Genomic DNA, 12824 nt, shown 5'->3' with positions numbered 1-12824 from the left:
GGGGAAAAAGAGGAAAAATAAGTCCCCAGAACACTGTTTGAGGATAGGAAGGTGGCAGGGTCCGCCACATATAAACAGTATGAAATCGTGTTGTCCTTTAAGGTCAAACAGTGAAATCAGTTTATTCAGTCCTGAGACAAAGAAAGTTTGTCTATTTATTATGTTAAATCAAAACTCTCGCCAAAATGCAACCTAGGCTTTTTTTTGTGAATGTACCTGAGCCAAACCTTTGTGTAAAAGCAGTTTGACCCAAAAACAAAAATACAGTAAATCTTAAAAGTGCCTCTTTCATTGTAATTATGCTTTTACACAGAGAGCTGACTGAGGTACATTCACAGAAAAAGCCTAGGTTGCATTTTGCAAGAGTTTCGCTTAAAGGCAGAAAAAAAATATACAGTCAATGGTTACAATTTCTTCCCCAAAACTACAGAGTGCACCTTTAGATTTCATCACCCATTTCCAAGTTAAATCCTCCATTGAAACAGAAGTTCTTCCTGTAAAACTACAAAACAGGCAACCCCTGCTAATAAAGGTGAGGGAAACAGTGTTAAAATAATAATATAATATACAGTCACTTTACACCCATGCTAGGTGCTGTGTGAGGTTGGAGTTCAAGCCTTTCCACACCATGTAGGTCGTTACATCGTCTAATAAAAAAACAAAACAAAACATGCATTTATTATTCTACTCAGTGCAAAACACAATATACATTCACAACATTTTGGTTTTCTTACTTACTTTCTTACCAAATGCTAACATGCTAATGTTTAGCAGGCATAATGCTAAACCATTTTAACCATCTTAAACCACTTTTACACATGTGCTACCTGGAAACTACAACAGGACGAAGATCCTGATCTCTGGAGAGAAATTCCTGTAAATGACCCATCCAACCCCGGAAAGAAAAGAACTTTTCTCACAGTTTATATCATTGCACAAGAGGGACGCTGCAAGGGCTGATGCTAGGGGGCTGTATGGAAAGCCGTTTGAGCATTTATTCAATATCCTTGATATCAGACTTAAGGTTCATGTACTAGTAAGCTTTTTGTCCTCACTAGTAAGACAATTTGGCGCACTAGTAGAACTACTAGGGCGCACTAGTAGAACGACTGTGTCTTACCAGTAACGTTTTTTCCACTACTAGTGCCACTTTTGGCCTACTAGTGCGCAATCAAACCCTACTAGTAAACTACTATGCTGCACTAGTAACACAACTAGGCCCTACTAGTAGGCATGTGTCACTCACTAGTAGCCTTTTGGACCCTACTAGTAGCACCAAAATGCCCACTAGTAGCATTAGTAAGGCATTTTTTACCTCACTAGTACTACTAGTAAGTACAAAAATGTCCACTAGTAGTACTAGTAAGGTATATTCTACCTTACTAGTACTACTAGTAACAGCAAAAATGCCCACTAGTAGCACTAGTAAGAGCCAAAATGTCCACTAGTAGCACTAGTAAGATGTTTTTGATCTCATTAGTGGTACTAGTGATGCCAAAAGAGACGTACTAGTATTACTAGTAGACATTTTGACCCTTACTAGTAGACGCTGACTACAGCGTCGACCATAACAGCATATAGCCACTGACCAGGCTGCTGTGTTTGATGCTCTGGAAGTCAGAGTCTGAGTCTTTCAGATAGTTTCAATGGACCAGCACCTATAGTGTCCCTGCAGCTGTGTGTGCAACAGCCCTGTGTAGCACATGTCTCATGTAGAGCAGATGTTTGGCAGAAGTTTCCTGCCAAACACCAGCTGAGTTAATTGGGTTAATAACGGTGAAAGCGGCCATTATTATGCGACAAACATCTCAAGCCTTCCGGGGACACACAAGTTCTGCACAAGCGCACTTCTGTTTCTTCTGTTCTTACAACAATCACATCATCAAAATAACATTTTCAACACAACATTATCTTTGGGAGGACTGCTGACAGCAGCCTTTTAAAAACAAAGTCTGCTGCCAGCTGCCTACTGGATGCTTGAAATGGTTGAAATATGAGAATTTAGGCTGATGGACCATTGTTCTGTACTGACATTGTCCTGGGTGTCCCTGAGTGTTAACTGCAGTCCACCACTTTGGTCCAGATAGAAATATCTGATAAAACTATAGAACTACTTATATATGACTAAAAGCAGACTTAAATACATTCCCATCATCTGTGCTTTGTGTTTAGTGCGGATGGGAAAATATCAGCTTACTAACAAGCTAAACCAATTGCAAGCTAACCAGAGAATTTGCCATCGCCCTGCTCCCACTCTCTGTGGCAAACACATGTTGACATGACATGACACATTTCGTTCAGCAAGGTAATCGTCAGAGATGAACGCCACTTTTATTATTTTTGAAGCACAAATGCAAAATCCAGATTTTAAAAAAAGGTAATTTTAGGCGATAAACTACAATCGCATGACTTTAATGTCCCAAAAGTTTTTTTTTTTTATTTGTGACAAAAGGTGAACAATTTCCAATTTGTTTGGCACATGACCAATGTTTGTGTCTGCTCCACCGGACTGGCCTCATTCAAGTGAACAAAAGGGCTTCGTTTGTTCAATCAGAGCTGAACGGACCTGGCCTGGAAGTGACTCACAGGTCCCAAATCCCAACCCCCCATCGAAAACATCCCCCACACCCCCCACAGACACACACGCTGTACTGTGGAGAAAACTGGGTCTGGACCAGAGAAATGGAGATCATTTCATCATCAGAAGTTCATAATGGGGCGATTGTGGTCTGCTGGGTGCTTATTATGGTCAGAAGTGATCTTGCTGGTATGCAAGTAGACTCCATGTTTAAGCTTGCGTCGTGTGGTCAGACCACCTCTGCCTGGCTGGAAGAAGTTTAACCTCTGACCTCTGAACTGTGAGGTCATCAGGAAGAGAAAAATAATGTTGTCTACTGTCAGAAACGAATACATAACAGGAAACCTGCAGCTGAATAACAGTCAGTGTTCCAGTAGTGCTTTGGGTTATCTGAGTCACACAGCTACATGCACTGTCCCTGCAGCTCTGGAAAGAACATTTGAGAGATTAATACAATGTCTCCTGAGCAACAGATGCTCATCTCCTTCCTGACACTGATCCACACACTGAACCACTTGTTGCTCCCTAAAAACTCTGTTCACACGCGGCTTGAACTGCTGTGGGGCGAGATATTATCTCAAGATGTGCTCGACTGTGAGAAATTAGTATCTCAATCACACATAACTGCTACAGACTCAAGGATGAATAGCTTTTGCTCAGAGAATGAGGCAATCCTTGGATGAAAGCCCTGAAAAAATTCCTTTGTGAGGACTTGCAGGTTTAAAGATGGATTTGATTCGCAGGAATTCCCAATATCTGGAGTCTCTCTGGAGCCGATGGACTGTCACTTTTCTCAGTGTGTGGTGGCTCTCTCAGGGATGGGTGGATGCTCGCAGTGACTCAACTTGGATCAGGATGGGAGAAACCAGTCCCAGTCCCACTCCTTTGGCATGCAGCACAGTTGGATGCATAAAGCATGCTGCTTGTATACTTTGAAAATGAATGTAAACAGTATGATACAATCAGGATGACACAAAATGTGATAATCTTTGGAGAAGTTTATGACTAGATTTACTGTTGTGTTTTATTGTGAAGTATATGTGGTATGCTATTCATGACATCCAACCATCCATCTATCTGTTCCACCCATACATCATCCATCATCCATCTGTCCATCCATCCATCCATCCATCCATCCATCTGTTCATCCACATCCATGCATCCATCCATCATCCATCCTCCAGCTGTCCATCCATCCATCCATCTTTCCATACATCATCATCCATACATCATCATCCATCTGTCATCCACCCATCTATCCATCCATCCACCACAAACGTCTTACAAACGTTTTTTTTTTTTTTTTCCCTACATGTATGATCCTTGTAACCTCATATTGGTTTGTTGAATATGTAGTTGGAGTCAAGACAACATTAGCTTAGCACAGAGGCAAGAAGCAGGGAGAAAGAGCTAGCATGGGTCTCTGAAGTACAAAACTATGCCTCAGAGCACCTATAAAGCTGAATTAATTAGCACACAAAGTATCTTGTTTGTCTGATGCGTACATAAACCAAAATGTTTAAACAGCAGTTGGTTTTATGAGGATTCACATGCTGTAAGTGCTTTGTGAAGAATGGTTTCACATTTATCTGAATGTCCAGGAGTAAAGATTCCATCAAACTGACTGCTGAATGGGTGTTTTCAAAATGTAAAGGAAATATAAATAATAATAATAAATATAAAAATAAAAGCCATAAAGGCCTGCAATTATACCTGTATATACCTGTATTAGGCCACAAACATTGCCTATGCTTGAGGCGAATGCAAATGAAAACATCTGGCGCAGGTTGACACAAGAAACATCTCTGGTGAACATATTTAACACGTGCTCTTTGCAAAGGGCAGTTATAGAGCTAACCAGAGTGTCTTCATGACTGCAGTACACAAACATGGTGCCTGAAGGGAACATGTTCTGCTGTACCTACTGTGCAGAAGGAAGAGAAAAGGGTGAGAAGAGAGGAGACAAAGTGTCATAATTAGGTCTATGCACACAGACAAGTTCAGCTGGAGCTTGAGCGGAAGTGATATATTATCGAATGCAACTATGCGTGCCATTGCTTTTGCGTCACTTGAAGCATCTGCCCCACATATCCGTAGAATTGCAAGTACACTATTTCTTGTCTTACAACTAAAGGCATTGTGGTTATTTTGGCCACCAGTGGAATGTTTTCTCTGCCTCAGGATTATTACCAGGTGCCTTGGTCAAGGGCTCTGACCGGAGAAATTACCCAATAAACATGCTTTGAACCAGAGCCCCCACAAGGAGCACATTCAAACTCCACACAGTGATGACTTCACTTAGCTGGGATTTGAACCCAGCACATTCTTGCTATAGGGCACCAGTGCTAACTACTGTAACACCATGCTGGGGTGCACCACCCACACTGGATGCATGAAACTTTGTGTCATTGAAGCATAATTTGATGGGTGTGGTTCGACCCATGAGTCCTGTAAAAAAAATATAGCGCAGATAATATTGCAATGATGACTAGTCATATAGTCATTACAATATTAGTAACGTTAACATCACGTAGTCTCAGGCTGGAATGTCAAAATGAAGCTGCATTGATCTTAATGGTTTCATGATGTTATACACTAAACATACATATAAACCTGCATAAAGGGGGCTTTAGTGCATTTTGTCAGCCAAGGTGCAGCAGAGTCTGCTGATCAGAGGGTGTTTTGTTGAAATTTAAATTGTTGAGTGAATTAACTGATTGTATATTTGTGGCGTTTCAATCAGAAGTGGACACTTCCCTTAGAAAAGCAGTAACATTCAGTTCAACTTCTGGACAAGATTAGGATGTTTCGTGGCACTTCAACATCAGATTTCACTTTACAAAATTGGCATCCCAAAGACTAGTATTACTGCGTTAATTACTATGCGTTTTCTAATTACACTGAACACTCTGTTGTCCAATAAAACATGACAAGTATGAACCGACTCAAACGTGTTCTACACTTGAAAATGATGATGTAGGACAAAGAATAATACAACTAGAGCCAGATTTAGCAGCAGTCACATAATTTGACATTTATTTCTTGAACCCAACCTCACACGCAGGACCTCTCAAAGGACTTGAAAGGGTCACATCAGCCCAAGCTGTTAAAAAAGATGAAAAATAAAGAAATGAAGCTCAGGAGAGGCAGTGTGAAGTGAGCCAGAAGTGCATCTCCTGCTCATCGTTCCCTCTGTCTCATCTGTGATGTCAGATCATGAGCCTTGTTGAAACAAATTTGTACCCATGACCAGCATTCCTATTACTGAACGGTGAATACCACAGAGCTTCGTATAATGAAAGGCTCGATGTTTTGATTAAATTACCCTCTCATCTGATTATGTGCCCTGGCCTTAGGAGTGAAAAATGACTTCAGAGGCGTTCATATAATCTTTACCTTCTAGATGAAACCAAATTACGTGTGCAAGGACATCAAATTACATCGAATTGTAAACCACAAAAACGTGCAAAACAGAAGATCACGTCTCGCGCTGGATGTTGTAAATGCTTTGCCATATCTTTCACAAGGATGTGAGTCATTTTTCCAGTGAGCCAGAGTATCACATGTCATGCCAAGCCGAGGGTTTTACCCTTAGTCACGGTGCAAAACTCCGTTCCTGTAGGCGTAAAAACTGTTTAGAACGCCTCGGTCATCAAAAGCATTGGTATGTGTAAGGACACTGAGGGAGAGAAACACTGTACTGTGTGTGTGTGTGTGTGTGTATGTGTGTGTGTGTGTGTGTGTGTGTGTGTGTGTGCTCTTTGACATTATATTCATTTTACTTCCTCTATTTAACTTGAATGCTTAACTTGGTGTGCGTGTGACCCGTTGACAAAATATGAAAATCCTTACACACTGACCCCAGCAGTGATGTCAGACGCTGACCACAGCCTGGAGTCACGTCTACACTCACTTCTCTTTTCACTTCTCGACAGCTTATTGATGTATTTCTGTCATACATAATAATCGTTCCACTGAGTCAGCCGACAAAAATAAAAGTAACAAAACAAAAACGTAATGACAATTGAAGCGTCTGCATATGGCGATGATCTTTTAATTGTTTTTAAGTTGCTCTTTAGAGATTTCCTTCTCATCTTGCTGCAGTGACGTACAGGTCGCCTCTCCACAGCATTGCTGTTCGGTGTGGTTACAGGTGCGGCAAGTCGCACCTCTGACCACATCCAACTCCACCTGCCGGGTGTGGCGAGACGTGAAACAAGCCTGGAACTTTTAATCGGAGAGGGCAGCAAAAGACAGCCTGCTGTGAAGTTACTCTTCAAAAATTAACTGTACCCTAAGAATTATGCAAGAGCCACTCCTTGCATCATGTCTTTTTAAATATAAGGGGGAGTGAGGGAGCACTGACGGCAGCTGGCTACACAGTGTGTGACGTACTGTATATGTGGTGGGGGTGCATTGTCTGAAATGAAGAAAGATGGAGATCAAGGTGCTCTGACAGGCACCAGAGGTCCAAAAAAGATGTGGCCCTTTGAGAGAGTAACTGTGAGGGCAACTGTGCTGCTGGCGATCATCTCTACCTCGAGACGTGTTTTTCTGTGGGGTAGAGCCAGCAGACAGTAGGAAGTTATGCCATTTTACAACATTACTGTTTGACAGTGCTAAACATTTTGTTAAGCTCTGAACAGAAGAAGCTCATCGGCGGATCATGTGTTGCGTTTGCTGCAACTAAGGAAGAATGAATCTTGTTTGTGTATAATGTGATCTTTCCGCCAGCACTTCTCAGGCATGCTAAGCCTACAGCTATGCAGCCATGTTCGAGAGGCACACAATGCTCTGCTGCTTTATATGATGATTGTGAATGATTGTAAACAGGAATAAAGGTGCAGGCAAGAAAATGTTTTTACACACATACAACAAGAATTTGCAGTGACCTAGAAAGTGCTTGGCAAACTCAAATAAATCAAACACAAATCTTATTGGGGTCATGTTTACAATCTAATCTACAGAAAATGTGTTTAAAGACTACTATATATTTGTTCTTTAATTAGTCCCGTTGAAAATCAGTGTGACCATTAGGAACAAAATACTTTCCTGGGCCTTAAGGATGAATAGCACACTCAGGGAGAAACACTCGAATTAGAAGCCGAATTAGAATTTAAGCCATTTATTTCCAGATTTGTCTCCACCAAATAAAACATACACAATGTCATGTCAACATTAGATCCCAAACAATAGAGACGTCCTTCGAACAGTTGATGTGTACAGTGAAGGCAGCACCGTGAAGTGATTGTTGGGGCAACAGGATGCAACCAATGTATGCAACAAAAACAGGAAACAGGAATTCACGAAATGGCATACGGTATACATGCATGGCGGAGGAAAGTCAATGCTCCAAACAGTAAACTAGAAATTAAGTGGAGGAAATGAGCGTCAAGAGTGGGAATTTCCTTTAGCTTCAGCTGAACGAGACGGCGTTTACCATCTTTTATATGAGCCGTCAAAATTTATACATCAAATGTCCTTGCCAACAGTTATATTATCTTTCTTTTGGCTTTCTTTTCCTTTAGCTTTAAACTTGGCTTTAGCTTCCCCCCTCGATTTCACAGCAAATAACTTCTCCAAAGAGCTCCGTGGCCACTCGTTTTGCCAAACAGCTGTCTCATGGCCTCTTAGGGACGAGCACAAGAAGAGACGAGAGGTCCAGGATGGGAGAGACGATTCAAACAAGAGACAGAGAGGCACAAGGACGGGGAAATACAACGAGGGAACAGACAGACAGACTGGCTGAAAGGCAGGTCAGCAGACAGATAGAAGGACGTAAAGAGAGAAGATTCAAACATGTGAGGACAGCCACACTTGCTTGATTGTGTCTGTGGCCAGAGGAGAGAGGAGGAGAGTGGGAGGAATAAAACAATTAACATGAACAGTACTCCGGGGAATGTGGGTTTCCTTGACAACAGCAGCCATAGCCAAACAAACGGGTCCTTTCATAACAATTCAAAACAAACACAAATGTCTCCTTTATTAACACCCAGGCACTGGTAGAAAAGGGCATCCCTTCCTGTTGTCCTAAGGATGAAAAAAAATAATCATTATTTCCGCCAAAATTGTTCTTTTAATCTAATTTCAGCTTCCCAGGTCCGTGTTTAAAATGTGCACAGATAAAAAGGGAGAATAACAAATGCTGGGAATGTAAGAAAACATCAACATAGAGCTTGGATATAAAACTTCAGGTAACTTTGAGCTGATGTGAAAATGTGAGAAACCAGCAGAGCTGCGGAGGAGGACGGATCGCTCCTCAGACCGTCCTGCCCCAGTTACTGCACCAGAGAGAGGTTTGTGTGTGCGAGTGCTAATTGTGAATTTGTGCTGAGGGATGGGTGGGGTGTTGTGTTCTTCAGAGCGGTGTTTGATGAGCCAGCAGGTCCACCCTGTGTCCTGGCAAAGGTGCAGGTCTATAATCATTTGCAGGAGCCCTTGAACAGGATTTGAATCTTTTTTAAAAGCAATAGTTTCTTTGCCTTTCAACACTGAGATGAGAGGACTGATATCCCTCTCATGCCTATATGGTAAATAAAGAAGCGAAAGCCTGCAGCTGGTTAGATAGGATTAGGATAAAGACTGGAAACAGAGACAGCTAGCTGGGATCTGCCAAATACTAAACAAAATCACTTTTGAAGCTTACTTATTCAAGCATGATCTTTTTGAAATATCTGCACAGAAACCTAAATGTAAGAACCACTATTCACCGTTCTATGGGTTTTATGTGCTGGACTGTTTCTCAGCCAGCCACAGGAACTTCCTGAAGATGACCCTGGTTACCTGGCAACCTCACAGTGATGAAAAGACTGAATATATTAATGATGTGTTGACAACTTTAGAGGCTTCAGTTGTCCACCAGCTCAGTTAGTAGAGCAGGTGTCTCATGTATGCACAGAGACCCTGTCCTTGCTGCAGTGGCCCAGGCTTGTATGTGAACCTAGCCAAGCTAGCTGTTTCCTGTTTCCAGTTTTGATGCTAAGCTAACGGTGCTATGCCATTCCCCTCTAGGTCAAAAAGACCCACTCTGGTATTACTAACATACACACTTAACTGATAAAACTGAATTTATTTGAACCCAAATTATGATTCTTCCCAAAACCTAACCAAGTAGTTCTGATGATTAAACCTTACAAAACTGCTTACGTTTCAAAACTTTAACCAAATATTTATCATTGTTGCCATGATGTCAAACGTCACCTGACTATTGTTACCATGACAACAGAGGTCACCTGACTTCGTCCTTTCCTGCACCCCCAAATACACTAAGACCACTGTTTTCTAATCGTAGTAGGGCAAGTACCAGTAGCAGTCTTCCTCCAGTGGCATGTGGAGGAATCCAAGATTTTTTTTTTTTTTTTTAAAGAGAAATACATAGTACATTTCAAAAATATATATATAATAAAATACTATCAAAATACTACAGAATATCAAATAAGATTACTGAAACTGATATGTAATTTAAAATAATGTTTTGTTTGCCCTCAGCATAGCATAGCATAGGAGAGTGCCTATTTTTAGAACAATCTACAATCTACTGACCGGCCTTCAGAGGCTTGCGCTTTTGTTTTCAGGATAAACGGGCTGTAGGATAAAGGGGTTTTTGGTCCAATCAAACATTTTTTTCAGACTATTGGAGTTTTGGAATAATAGGCCGTTGGAAACAATGGGCAGTCCCCGACCTAACTGCCTGGTGGCTCCAACTACAAATTAACCACATGAGAGTTACCCTCTCATCTAACTCCCCGCCAGAGAGTCAATAAACATAGTTTCCAAAATGTCAAACTTTTTTTGTACCAGAACACTCAGCTGCACGGATATTCTGCAACGCTTTCATGACAAACTCCACTTATGAACAAACTGCTGCAGGACAGGGAGGGATGGGTGGAGGTCGGCTAACTGTTCAGCCATGCATGAGTCCCCACTCACTGCCCCCACCCCGTCTTTCTTTCTTTCTTTCTTTCTTTCTTTCTCTCTCTTTCTGGTGGCAGCTGAGCCTAATGAAATCATTACATGGCATAATTTCTACCACCAGCTTGCACATTTTCAGCATGGGTGGGTCAAGTGGAAAAAAAAAAAAAAACAACAAAAAAAACCATCCGACACTGGCATCAGAGCCGCGCTCCTCTCACTGAGCTGGTTACCAACCGAGGGAAAGGTCGCAGCAGGAGAGAGGTGGCTTTTGAATGTAAATGTCACATTTCAGAGAGCTGCACGATTGTGAAACGAGCGAGGTCTCTGTTGTGAGATAAACAGCTCCCTACCAAGTGAACCGTGTCTGTGATTATGCCAAGAGGAGTCACAAGGGCGAAACCAACAGTGTGAAAGTTTGTTTAGGCAAAGCAGCGACGTATGTGTGCTACGTAATTATTTAATGAGAAGTTTGATGCCGTTTGTGTGAGTGACACAAAGCGAGAGGGGAAAGAGAGAGAAGGAGTGGGGGGGGGAATCTGGTCGAGTCCCCCCCCCCCCAGATAAAGAATGAATGTGGGTCAGTGTTTTGTGTGACGAGTGGGTCAAAGCATTCGCAATGTTGCAATTTTTTCCCCTCAAACACAAACAAGCACACACACAGAAACACACCCCTCCAGTTCCTTGTCCATCATCCTCTCTGCACTCGCACGTTTCCTCTCTCTACGACCTCGGCTTCGGACGGGCTGCACATGTCTCCGTCCAGCTGTTTCGGCCTGTCCTGTTGATAACAACACGTCAAGCGGCTGTAAACTCTGGGCAGCCCCTCAGAGGATCATCCTCTGTGAGACTAGAGCCAAAATATGGTGATGAGACTGTATTTATGTAGTGAATACCAAGCAAGACTTAGTATCTATACTAACTGTTACCTTTTCCTGAAAATAAATACATAAACAAAGAGTGTGTAAGTTGATGTAATGATAATCTCATTGCGATAAAGATAATGGTTTATACATTTTTCAGTTACCTTCTTATTTATATATCAGTTATGAGCCATAAGAACAACTTTTTGTGGTGCCAGGTTGTGAAGAATCTCCTGCAGAGAATCTTGAACAATATCTGTTTCTTAACAACATATCTCCTTGTATGACTGTGGGTTTTATTATTGGCTGTTGAAATCTCTGTACGTACGTATGCTTTCTATGCTGCAGCTAAATGGACATCCCTGTATGTCCGCAGACTGTCTTATTGGTTGGTTTGTACACGTAAAATCCCCCTTTGGGCTTCTTGTCTGTGTACATATGTGTATAGAAACCTAAATGAATATGGCCAGCACTCTATTCTACAGATGCTGGTCCCCAGAGTTTGAGGAGAACTTGGCAAGGAAGCTTAAAAATATGCTGAACATGTTTCCTGGAATGATCTGCAGAAGGACCTGAGATTTTCGGCGTTGATAATCATGGCGGAAAAAGAACACGATTTTAGAAGTCTTGGTTGATGTGTTTGTTCTTAAACACCCCTGAAATTGATTTATAGTCATATTTGTTGATTCGTTGTTCCCTGATCTTGTTTTGCACTTTAGCTGAATATTGCGTTCGCTCATCTGTAGTGTGCGACAGTTGCACGTGTTTGTTTGCATTGTGTTTTCTGCTGTTGTGTGATGATGTTTAGTTGCCCCACCGGGCCAGGCCACACTAAGGAGAAGAGGTTTTAACCTTAATGAGGTGTTTACCTGGTGAAATAAAGGATACATTTGAAGATATTTTTAATGGATTACCAACATTTAAAACTAGTACACAACTGCAAGGAGAATGTTTCCCAACCTGGCAACCCACAAGTGATTTGGATCAGTGGTTTATAACTGACTTTAAAGCACTGCATAATACAGGCAGTTAAACATCAATAAATAGTTATTCGATTAGTTATTAAATTAGTTATAAATGATAAACCTCTTATAAGACCTGCAAGAATAAATGCAACATATCATTCTGGCAAGTTCTGTTAAGTTTATTGCTAAAATAAGTGGTTCAAGCAGCCCATCGTTCATTGTTCACTTTGCAGTATTTGCACTGAATCACTCATGGATGTTCACTTACTGCTCAGACAAAGAAGCACACTTCATATGCAGTCTCGGTCGCTGGGAACTTGTCATGACACTGTTTCTGAAATTCTACAGAGGAAACAATTAGGCCTAAATTCACTTAGGGGAAGTGATCACTGACTGCAGCCCTGATGAAATCTGAGTGATGGGTAATACCTGAGGTGCGCTGGAAATTACAAATAGTTCTGAAAACAAATGCATCATTTTTTATTTTATTTTATTATTTTTTTAAAA

The sequence above is a fragment of the Acanthopagrus latus genome, chromosome 4, assembly GCF_904848185.1.
Source record: "Acanthopagrus latus isolate v.2019 chromosome 4, fAcaLat1.1, whole genome shotgun sequence".
Lineage (NCBI taxonomy): Eukaryota > Metazoa > Chordata > Actinopteri > Spariformes > Sparidae > Acanthopagrus > Acanthopagrus latus.
The sequence above is the reverse complement of the archived record's forward strand: the minus strand, read 5'-3'. Positions refer to the sequence as shown.